The following is a 13,097-nucleotide window of genomic DNA, read 5'->3' as shown; positions in this document are numbered from 1 at the left end:
TAGGTGAGTATGTCATTGTCCTGCAACATCAAATTTAATTTAAAAGATTTTTATTGATTGTTCCTTACAAATGTGGCATTCTCCATTTCATAGTACATTGGACAATATTTTACCCACTCACTTACTCATCGGTACATCACTCAATTTTAGTCCCCCTAATGTTCCAATCTACCAAACTGCTTTCGCGAAGAAAATGCTTCTTTTTAAAACTGACGACTGAGCTTAACCAATGCCTGTTGGTAATCAACCATCATTCTGTCACTCTCTATACGTTGTTTAGTGTGTCTCAGTGCCTGTTACCTAAAACCTGTGCCCTCTAGTTTTGAACTTCAACATCTTGCGCAAACGATTTAGGCCAGTTGTCGATCCATGCCCCTCATGATTTTATAAACAGTGAGAACGTGACGCGCTGCCTGGAACATTCCAGCAAAAAAGCCCCTGCCGATCACATCTCCACGCTTATTTCAAGCCCTCGGCTCCCCGCAGCATCCTTGTAAATCATCTGTACACAATTTCAATTTTCACAAAATCCTTCCTGTAGAAGTTGACCATAATTGTAAACAGTATTTTAAATGTGATCTCACTCATGCTCCATTTCGCCACATCATGACATTCCAACTTGGATAATCGACTTTCTGACGAATGACGAAAAGCGTGTCAAGTACTTTCTTCACCACATTGTCTCCTTGTGACACCACTTTATCTGCTTTTATCAATTTTGCATTGACTGATAAAGTTGTGATTGTCATAAGTTCTGCTGCCTTCACGGATATGCGGACCAACATGCAAAGCCTCTCTGTTCCTGTGGGTTTCCTCGTGTCCTGTCAATCATTGAGTAATCTTTTGACGTGTTACTTCCAATGTGCACCACCTCATGTTTTTCATGGTTAGTTTCAACATCGCCTCTCTGAATTTGACATTTGATAAATCCATTTCTGTGCTCCTCCTTCCGAAAAGGATCTTCCTCACTATTAACCACTTTGCTAATATTCGTATCATCGTCAACTCCGTTTATCATTTCCTCCTAAATTGTTCTATATTTTTTACACACATTCATAAACGACATGGGACCCAGCATTCATCCTTGTGCTACACCATTGAATACCAGTTTCAGTCACACAAACAGTCTTCAATCACCATCCTGTATCTCTTACCACCACCAATTTAAGTTTGTTTCCATCTGCCAGGGGATCTTAAATCCCTTTTCACTTGTATCCTCTAACCAGTCTTCAGAGTGGTGTCGTGTTGAAGGCAATGTTGGAATCCACACAAACAACATCAACTTTTCAAGCATCATTACAAAAACCTGATCACTTGCCAATAAAATTTATTTAATCCAATCTGTTAGGTATTACAGTCTGTAACAGAACCGTGATAACTCCCTGATGAAACCTTGCCTGTCGAAGTGGCAGTTAACACTCTCCTTCAAGGTTTGCTCCAAAAGGTTCCCTTCAACTAATGTGAGACTCACTGCTGTGTGATTCTCTGCTTTATCTCTCCCAATCTTACGTTAGTCCAGTCCACTACAAACCCGAAGATGAAAGTAAACCATTGCTCAGAACACCTGCAATTTCTTCCCTTGACACAGAGAGGAACATAAGATACAAGTCCGTTCTGAATTGGGAATATGCCCACTTGAATCCGGAAGAACCACAAACACTTCCTTAGTCCCTATGTCAAACTGCTTAAGAACTTTTCCATCCCTCCTCCTGCATTCTGCCCCTATATCTTACCACAAGAGGACTGTTCACTCGCTGAACAAGTAAAGTGATTCAGTCAGATATTCCATTTGCTGACACGACTGTACTGTCACACTGGAGGAAGATCATTCAGATATTTTAACTCGAAAACGCTGTATTAAGCATTAGTGGTTATGAAATATTATGATTTAATAGCCATAGGCTATTACAGGGAGAAATGGTTGAATTTTCTACAACTGAAAAACATTTACTTAGTTCCAACTCTTCTGGAGATTCCTATCTGTTCACATCTGACATGACGGAGATGTTGATCTCTGTTGCTTATCATATCGAGGACAGAGCTGCAGCACAAATCCCAAGCACATGATTTCTATTTTCACTGACCTTCGAAGTCGATGCCAGTCGATGCTCACATTGTAATGGGATTCATCAACAAGAGAAACTTTCAGGATTAAAATCGTTCTGTCTTACATGCAGGGGGTCATTACAGAAGCACAGTATCAAGCTTCCTCAGGGGCAAGACCAAAAGATGCCGGAAAGAGAAATCGGAGTTAACATTTTCGGTCCAGTGACCCCGTCCTTGGCACTGATGGTTTCCAGGAAAACTTCGGTCTATATGCAGAAGATATGTGGGGTCGCAGTAATTTGGAGGAAACGAGATTTTGGGATTGCGCCGAAAGAGAGAGACTAGCAGTTGGGCATAGGAATTGATAATGATCTGTTTGGAGCATAAACAACTGTTCACAGAGACTGTTTATGACTAACCAAAGGTAGTGTGTGACTAGGCCTGGTGGGTGTGTCGGGGCCAACACATGGGAAACTTCAGGCCTCTAAACTGACTGAAATTGATCTGGAGGGTCGTGGTGTCCTCAAGCAGAAAATGGTCTAACCAATGGTGGGACACTGCAGTAGGACTGAGATAGATACGTTCGCTTGGAAACATTGTTCTGTTCTAAAGGAGCAGTGAACTGGAAGCTCAGGGACATATTTGGCGTTAGAACTTGGCATTCTGCAAACTGTCATTCAGTCCACACTTCGTTTCACAAGGTCGTGGCGACCACAATATGAGCAGAAGATTGTGTGAAGTGAAGGGAAAGTATTGCTTCACCTGGAAGTTGTATTTGAGCACTTATGTATGAAGCATGGAGGTCAGAAATGGACAAGTGAGGAGACGCAAGAAGCAAGAAGGAAGGATATCGCAGAAGATATTATTGTAGATGTTTTTAATCCATGTGTAAGACTGTGACCATAAAGGCAGTATACCTGAATACCCGTACTTTTAGGAAGAAGGTTGGAGATATAACAGCATAAATCATCACAAATGAATACGATTTAATACACATTGCAGAGACATGGCGACAACATAGTCAAGACTGGGAGGTATATATTCACTGGTATGAGACAATTTGGAAGGACAGAAAGGATGGTGAGGAAGGTGGTGCAACTCAAACATTGAAAGACAACCTCAGACCGATGATGACAGATGATATAGGTTCTATGAAGAATGAGTTTGAATCCATTTGGGAGGAAATCAGAAGTTCTAAGAAGAAAATGTCACTGATTGTCGGAGTCTATCCGCCTCCAAATTTTAAGATCGCATTGGGGAGTGCAGTAAACAAAGACATAAATAACAAATAAAAAAATGTAATGGCAATTATCATGCGGGAATTTAATCAACATGTCGATCGGTCGAAGGAGCTCAGTCACCGTAGCCTTGAGTGTATCTGCAATAGATTCCAAGATGTTAGATTTGGCGATAAATGAGCACTTTGGTGATAGTTACCAAAATTTAGTTATGTTTACTCCAGATTTTGAAAGGGATAGGTATACACCGGACTGCAAACGCTTTGCTGAGGGAAAGAAAATCGCAATGCGATTAGATAAGGTTATGCATTCATAGTTTGGGCAAAGAAACGGCACGGAATGGGCAGAATAGAAATATGCAGCTTATTCAAGGAGCAGGTTCTATGTGTCTTTGATATGTATGTACCTGACAGAGAGGTAGGAAATTGTCAAGCGCAGGAGTCATGATTACTGAGGAAGTTCAATCTCTTGTTGAGATGAAGAAGGCTTGTGAATGCTCAGTTAAGGAGATTGAGAGTTCCAAGTTAAACAGGAAAGACCTGAAGAGAGACTGAAGATGAGCCAGGAGGGAACTGGGAACTTGTTGACAGATAGTATAAGGGAAAACCCTAAAGCTTTCTATCGGTATGGGAGGGCTAAAAGAATGAATGGAATAAATTATGGCCAATGAAGGACAGTTGTGGCAAGTAATGCGTGGAGTCAGAAGTGATGGGGGAAACGCGGAAGCAATGTCTTTAGTCAGGATTCGCACTGGGAAAACAAAATGTTGTCGAGGACAATACTGAGAAACAGGCTACTAGACGAGATAGGGTTAAAGTTCCCAAAGACAAGGCGTTACAAGCTCTGAAAAGTGAACATACATAAATTCCCTTGGGCCGGATTGGATTTATCCTAGGATTATCTGGGAAGCTAATAATCCGATTTGCAAACCTTCTACTCTGATCTTCATGTTGTCATTGTCCAAAGTTAGAGTACCAGAACACTACAGGATAATAAAAGTTGCTCTCTCATTCAAAAAAGGGAGTAGAGAAAACCCTGGAAATTATAGGCCATTGACCCTTCCATCAGTTGTGGGTAAAGTGTTGGAAACGTTCCATGAGATAACATAGAACATAGAACAATACAGCACAGAACAGGCCCTTCGGCCCACGATGTTGTGCCAAACATCTATCCTAGATTAAACACCCACCCATGTACCTATCCAGTTGCTGCTTGAAGGTCGTCAATGATTCTGACTCTACCACTCCCACGGGCAGTGCATTCCATGCCCCCACCACTCTCTGGGTAAAGAACCCACCCCTGACATCTCCCCTATACCTTCCACCCTTCACCTTAAATTTATGTCCCCTTGTAATACTCTGTTGTACGCGGGGAAAAAGTTTCTGACTGTCTACTCTATCTATTCCTCTGATCATCTTATAAACCTCTATCAAGTCACCCCTCATCCTTCACCGTTCCAACGAAAAAAGGCCGAGAACTCTCAAAGTATCCTCGTACGACCTATTCTCCATTCCAGGCAACATCCTGGTAAATCTTCTCTGCACCATCTCCAAAGCTTCCACATCTTTCCTAAAGTGAGGCGACCAGAACTGCACACAGTACTCCAAATGTGGCCTAACCAAAGTCCTGCACAGCTGCAACATCACTTCACGACTCTTGAATTCAATCCCTCTGCTAATGAACCCTAATACACCATAGGCCTTCTTACAAGCTCTATCCACCTGAGTGGCAACTTTCAAGGATCTATGTACATAGACCCCAAGATCCCTCTGTTCCTCCACCTCACTAAGAACTCTACCGTTAACCCTGTATTCCGCATTCTTATTTGTTCTTCCAAAATGGACAACCTCACACTTGGCAGGTTTGAACTCCATCTGTCACTCCTCAGCCCAGCTCTGCATCATATCTAAGTCCCTTTGCAAACGACGACAACCCTCCTCGCTATCCACAACCCCACCAATCTTCGTGTCATCTGCAAATTTACTGACCCACTCTTCGACTTCCTCATCCAAGTCATTAATAAAAATTACAAACAGCAGAGGACCCAGAACTGATCCCTGCGGAACTCCACTTGTAACTGGGCTCCAGGCTGAATATTTACCATCTACCACCACTCTCTGACTTCGACCGGTTAGCCAGTTTTCAATCCAATTGGCCAAGTTTCCCTCTATTCCATGCCTCCTGACTTTCCGCATAAGCCTACCATGGGGATAAGATTTGTAATAATCTCGATTGGAATAAATTTATTAGGGAAATTCAAGCCGGTTTTGTGAATGGGTGGACGAGACTCACAAACATTTTCGAGCTCTTTGAATAGGTCATTAAACTGGATGTCGTTTTGCTCACTGAATTGGAAAGTTCATTTCCAGGTGTTTTATCACCCTACTCAGTAACAATTTCAGTGGGGCTCCAGGCGAAGCACTGTTCATGATTCTTGCTTTCTAATGATATGTTTGGGTTGCTTTGTATTGGTGATGTCATTTCCGGTAGTGATGTCATTATCAGTTCTTTTTTCTCAGTGTGTAGTCGATGGCGTCGAAATCGAAGTGTTTTTTGATACAATTCTGGTTCGAATGCCATGCTTCGATTAATTCTCCGGCACGTAGGTGTTTGGCTTGTACTCGGATGGATGCGTTGTCTAAGGCGAATGTACTGTTTATCTAATGCAACATTTGTTACAGTTCTTGCATGGTATTTTGTAAATTGCATCAGTTTTTGCATATGGACAAATAGGCAGAAAACGAGCCAACAGAATACATGAACATCAACTAGCCACAAAACGACATGACCCTCTCTCACCGGTATCCTTATGTACAGATCAGGAAAGGCACCACTTTTACTTGGACAATGCATCCAACTGATCACAAGTGAAACAGAGATACACACGATAATTCCGAGAAGCATGGCATTCCACCTGGAAATCAATCAAATCACATCGAGCTAGACTCCATCTGCACAACAGGAAATGATATCACTTCAGGAAATGACATCACCAACCCAAAGAACCGCAAGCATATAAAAGAAAGCAGAAATCATGAGCAGTCCGTCACTCGAAGGCACACTGGAGATATTACCTAGGAGGGTAACGAAACGTCTGGAAATGACCTTCCAGCTCAGTGAGGAAATCTTCATCTGGAAGCTAAAACTGAGCTACAAATCTTGTCAAGACCTCCCAGGTGACTAAACAGATGAATGAGGGTAAAGCCGTTCATGTAATGCACGTATGGATTTCAGTTAGCCGTTTGAGAAATTTCGCCATGGCAGGTGACTGCACAAAATATTGAGGCATGGGATGAGGGGGATGTGATTTGGATCAGTAATTAGCCAGCTGACAGAAGACAGAGTGTGTTACGTGATGGCAAAACATCATCCTGGAATTCTGTTGCTTGTGGTGTACTGCAATGATCTGTTTTGGGTTCACTTTTATTTTGTCATTTTTTGTAAACGACCTGGATGGGGGCGGAGAAGGATGGGTTAGTAAATTTGCGGACGACACGACGTACGGTACAGTTGTGCATCGTGTTGAAGGATATTTTAGGTAACATAGGGACACAGGTATGCAGCAGAGCTGGGCTGAGAGTTGGCAAATGGAATTTAATGCAGAAAAGTGTGAGAAAGAACATGGCATTAAAAATATCACAGAATATAAAGATCGATATGAGAAGTTTCAATTAAAATATAAAATGAAAAAGAGAAGCAAAAGTCAACGTTGACCCTCTCGTGGATAAGAAGGGACATTTACTTATGGGGTATGTGTAAATAGCCGTGATATTGATCAGGCATTTGCGTCGGTCTTCGCAGTGGAGAATATTAATAACATGCCAGTAATTGACAAAGAGATGAAGTTTGGTGACGACCTGAGAACAGTCATTATAACAAAAGAACTATTGTTGAAGCTAATATTGCAATGGATGGTTACGTCTCCAGGATCTGATGGAATGCATCGCAGGTTACTAAACACAATAGTATGTTAAAAAGAACTGTGCTTGCCGTATTTTTACAAAATTCGTTGATCTCTGGGGCAGTCCCAGCAGATTGGAAAACACAAACCTGACGTTACTCTTTAAAAAGTGAGGCAGACAAAATACGAGGAATTAGATCAGATTACTTACAGTATCAAAACAGGCCCTTTGGCCCAACAAGTCCACACCGACCACCAAAGTGCAACCCACCCAGACCCATTCTCCAACGTGATAGACCAGTTTGTTTAATCTCTGTAGTGCAGAAATATTTTGAATCGATCATCCAGGAAGAAATAGTGGGGCATCTCGGTAGAAATTTGACAGATACAGCCTGGGTTAATGAAGAGCAGGTCATTCCTGCAAAATCTTTTCGAATTCTATGATGGCATTACGAGCATGGTTTACAACGAGACCCAGTGAATTGATGTACTTAGATTTTCAAAATGGCCTCGACAAGGTGCTGTTCAGGGGCTGACAGCAAACGGATGCAAGCTGTTAAGGGTAAAGTATGAGCATGGATTGAGGATTGTTTCCCAACAGGAAGCGCAGAGCATGGATAAATGAGTGCTATATTAATAACCATCAACGATGTTCCTCGGGGATTGGTACTGGGACAGCAATTACTTACAATTTATATGGATGATTTGTATTTTGGAGCCATGCGCATCATGTCAATGTCTGCTATTGACACAAAGGTGAGTAGCAGAGCAAAGTGAGTGGAGGATTGTCAACATCTGCAGAGGAACATTGAAATATTAGGTTAATGGGAAATATTCTGGCAGATGGAATTCCGGATTTGAAGGTCTTCGCTGATGACAGGAGACTATTTGGAATAGTCTTCTTTCGAAAATTCGGAAGAATGAGGCCGGATCTTATGGAAACATATATGATTATGAAGGTCATGTGTGAGATAGAAGTCGAGAGCATGCTTCTATTAGCAGATGAAACTAGGGCAAGAGGGCACAGCCTCCAGATTAGAACGAGATATAGGACTGAATTGAGAAGGAATTTCTTAAACAACAGTGTTGTTCCTTGATGGAATGCTTGCCCAACGATGTAGTTGATGCTACACCAATCAATGTTTTTTAAGCTAGGGCTGCTATTTTTAACAATAAAGGAAGTAAAGATTACCTTCAGAGTTGGGTTAAGTGGATGTGTGTCCATGGAAAGATCAGGCATGAGCTTAATGAATGGCGAATCAGTCTCTAAGGCCTGTACGGCAAAGCCTTGCTCCTCGTTCTCATGTTCTATGAATGTATGTGTCACATATTCCGCGATTTTAGGGAAAGCTTCCATGGAGCTGTTGGGGGAGATGTTGAGAGTGAAGACGCAGTGCATCACGATGACCCGGAGGGAATGGTTGCTGGGGAAGGCGGACAAGGGCGGGGAGGGGGATATATGTTTGGTAATAGCATTTTGCTGGAGGTGGTGGAATTAGGAAAATATTTCGTTGATCACTTGGAGTACCAGAGTGCTTAAGGCTTCAGATCGATTTCTGAAAGCAATGGCATGAAAATGGATCGTTGCTTCATGATGGACATTTGCAAGATGGGTCCAAAGTCCTTCTTTGGTGCAGTGAAAATCACAATGTCTTTGAGAAGCTAACTTTACCAGCCATATATCATTGTGGCCACAACAGCAGGTCATAGTCAGAGCTTTTCTTGACTCCTAAAGCCTGTCTAACACACAGCCTGCAATTACACACCACCGAGGATTTGTCACTAGCAGTCTCCATTAACAGGTATTCACTCTCAGAGCAAGAGCGTTATTTACCTCATTGACCAAATGTCTTTCTTTACTTCTTTCCCTATCAACTGGTTAATACTTTACAATACAGAATGAGACATGATGGAATAGTTCCTTTTCGCCTGGATGATTGCAGTGTGAAAGAAACAATGTACAGGAGAAGCAGAACAGATTAGTCATCATCTGAGAAGCAAGAGATATTTAAATCACAACCTCCTTGAGGATTCCTTACTGCAGTTGTAACAATATTGAAAAGCTCAACACCGTCCAGAACAGAGCAGCTGAATTGAGCAGCAACACACGAATAATAAAACATCGACAAACATCCATTCCCACCATAACCAAACACTCAGACGTGCATTCTGCACCATCCACTAGGTGCACTGCAAATATTCACCAAGGCGCCTTCAAAAGTACATTACAAACTCACAACCACATCCACCTAAAACGAAAAGGGCACTAGACATATAGGAAAGACTTACAACCCACTTACCATCCTGATCTGGAAATATATTGCCGTTCCTCCAGAATCACTGAGTCAAAATTGTGAATTTCACTTACCTATAATTTGGATCTACCGACAGCACACAGAAACGATGGTTCAAGAAGGAAGCTCATCATCACCTTATCCAGTCAAATCAGGAATGAACAATAAATACTGAGCTGTTCTGGAATACCCACATTCGATGAAGAATGAAAATCATATCCTTTGGTGTTGTGAGGATTCTCTCTTACTGAGATATTTCTGGATTTATTTGAGGGGTGCCAAACATGAGGATTTGTTGTTGGGAAACTGAAACGAAGCATCACATCAGATTTATTTCATGTAGCCTGAACCTTACCGGCCCTTGCAAATGAAAGCAGAAAGCTGCATTCACAGGGGAGTGAAAATATTCGCGATCTGAAATATCGAGACATAATTGGAGAGACGCCGGAGAGAAACTGTGGAAATGTGAGGACGATTCAATTACTTGTCTGCCCTGAAAATTCATCAGGGCAACCTCACCGGGGGAAAACCATTCAACTGTTCTGAGTGAGGAAAGGGAGTTGCTCAGCTCTCTAACTTGCTGACTCATCAGTGAGTTCACACGGACAAAAAACCATTTAATTGTCCAGAGTATGGAAAATGCATTAAAAGTTCTCACGAGCTGTTGTACCATCAACGTGTTCATGCTGACGAGAAACCATTCAAGTGCTCTCTCAGAGGGAATAGATTCAGGCTGTCATTTGATCTCAGTTTACATCTGTGAACTCAGTGGAGAGAGGCCGTTCATCTGTTCTAAGAATGGGAAAGGATTCTTTCAGTCATTCTGTCTGCTGAGGCACCAGTGAGTTCACACAGAGGAGAAATCATTCGTCCGCTGTGATTTAAAATAATTAATTGATTCCGGCAATCTGCTGAAATACAAGTGAGTTCATACTGGAAAGAGACCATTTACCCGAATGTATACAATTTGCCTTTGAATGGAAAAGTGAACCAGAATTGACTTTATGGGTGTACAGGTACACTAAAGAAGGCATTTGCTATATCCAAAGCAGAGAACTATTTACTGTCCTTTGGAATTTGGGCTAATATATTACCAGGATCAGGAACATTTGGTCCAGACAGAACAACAGCATAATTGACTACTTGCTGGTCTTGAACAAACCTCCATTTCCCCGATACACCTGGAAGGTTTGCCTTATTGACCGGTAGAATGGGGGCTCTCGCCGGTGATTATCCACAGGGGATTATCACTCCACCCTTCAGGAGGAACTCAAAGACTGCAGTAATTCTTTTTCCAGCTTCGGGTTTTAACGAGTCTTGTGTTCTGCAAGGACGATACTGAGACTTCGGGATTATTCTTTCCATTTTGCAGCTTCGTATGAACCCCACATCACGTTTGCTATTTGCCTTGCACTCAGCAGGGACATTCTTAATCTTGGGTGCGAGACATCTACCACAGCTCAACCCCAGGCTACCCCCTTGGAGGGAGTTACCTGGACTGCCCTATCTGCCTGAGTTAGCCAATTTAGTTTCTCCATATATGTCCTGACCTGGTTCAAACTATCTCCTAAAACAATCCTTCTCAAATGATTTGTAATGGCCAGTGCTGTGCAGTGCCTCATATCTCCAGCAAGTAAATCGGTGTTAATGGGATTAACATGGTTACTTGCTACCTAGGCGAGCGAATCGCTCACTGAACTTATGGCTCTCTGGGTAATCATCACTCATAGCCATGCATCAGGGGTCGTGAGTCGGATTTTACAGCCTGCGCTGGTAAATCTTCTTTTTGTATTGCCTGCAAGCCTGTCAGGGTATTGCACAAATCCGACCCCAGTCTCACTACGAGATCGCCAGCCATCAGATGTAAAGGACAGACTTTCGAGAAATGAAATGAGAATTGGAATGTTTCACCATTACTGGTTTCACACAATAGGTGTGCGGTTAATCTCTCTCGTGTCATGAATCCTGATGCATCCATTGCGTCGAATCTCTCAACTGCCTAGATTTAAGGACTGAATATGTTGCTCCTGTATCTACCAAAAAGGGAACTGGTGCACCTTCCACATATAATACATTTTCCGTTGATAATAGAATTCGCTTCTTCTTATCAACACCTCAATATCAGGGACCTGAAACATTTGAGTTCCTTTCCAGATACGGAGTTTTTTTTCCCCTTTCCTTGACTGATGATATGGTAGTTTACTGGCTTGGAAGTCTGCTATCAGTTCGGTTTAACTTTCCATTTTTTTTTTCTTTCTGTCTGCAATACTTGCCTCTGCAAAGTCAGGTTCTTACTTCTTTGTTTCCCTGTGCTTTTATTGGTTTCGAAATAAATGCTAGTTTTCCATTATAATGGACATCACATTATTTTTACAGGTCGCTGCAACAGCGAGGGCCTAAGTGCCTGCACTGCATTGTAACGTTCTATGTAGTAAGCTACATTTCCTGCTGGTTTATCATGTCTCTCCTCACTGTGGAAGCTTCCAGTCACATCTTCCAGAGATTTGTCTGCACTTCATTTAATCGAGGCAACTGTATTTCCTGCTCAGAATGTGATTTCTCTACAATGGAGAGAGGAAAACAGAGTCGGTGACAAATTTGAGATCACTTACGTTCTTTCCAGAATCAACAAAAACTATCCCGATCTTCCAGTCTCCTGTAACTTCAACATTACACTGTTTTCCCACCCTTCAGTCTCTTTGCCTGTTTTCCTGATGAAGGACTGTTGCCCGAAACGTCGATTTTACTGCTCCTCGGATGCTGCCTGAACTACCGTACAATTCCAGCCCCACTCTAATCGAGACGCTGTGTTCCCAGGCCACTATTCCGGTCTCTGGTTTGCTGCAGTGCTCCTTCAAGGAATACCACAAGCTGGAAGACCTGCAACTCATTTTCTACCGACGGACCATGCAAAATTTAGGTCCCAACATCGACTTCAATCATTTTAGAACCCGTCCGCCCTCTTCCACATTCTTCACCCATTCTTCCATCCCGACAGTTCCGAAGACAGATCATTGGACTCGAAATGTTAACTTTCCTTTCTCATGAGATATGGACACTAGCTGCTGATTTTGTTCAGACCTTTGGGCTTTACTTCAGGGAACTTTGCTTGTCCGTTGTAATCGCCAGACTGATTGCAGGAAGAGATATTCAGAGGAGATGACAGGAATGGCAAGGGTTGGACCATTTCCATTGTGAAGGGTAGACGAGCTAGGTCGGGGGATGTTTATCGAAGAGCAGAGAAAGCTCTTTGAGTAACCGATTAACGTGCACATTTTATGAAGAGGATACATATGTATGAGATGGATCAGCCTGCATTTGGAAGGAATAGAGTGACATAAATGAAATACAGGAGACTAGGTGTTTTGAGGAGAATTTGCAAGAATGCTTTCACCAGTCGAGTGTTGCTTATCTGGAAATCATTACCTGAGCTTGTGGTAGAGCTACGTGTCATGAGAACGTTCCAGCAGACTGTAGCCGAACACTAGAAGAGCTAGAGCACACGTGGATAAGGAACAGGTACTGGAAAGTGTGACCAGGATAGACAGACGCGAGATGGGTGTCCTGAACGCAATGAGTTAAAGACAAAATTGTGTGCTAAAAGGCAGCTGCGGGCGC

This window comes from Hemiscyllium ocellatum, chromosome Y (assembly GCF_020745735.1).
Source record: "Hemiscyllium ocellatum isolate sHemOce1 chromosome Y, sHemOce1.pat.X.cur, whole genome shotgun sequence".
NCBI lineage: Eukaryota > Metazoa > Chordata > Chondrichthyes > Orectolobiformes > Hemiscylliidae > Hemiscyllium > Hemiscyllium ocellatum.
Note: the sequence above shows the minus strand (reverse complement) of the source record.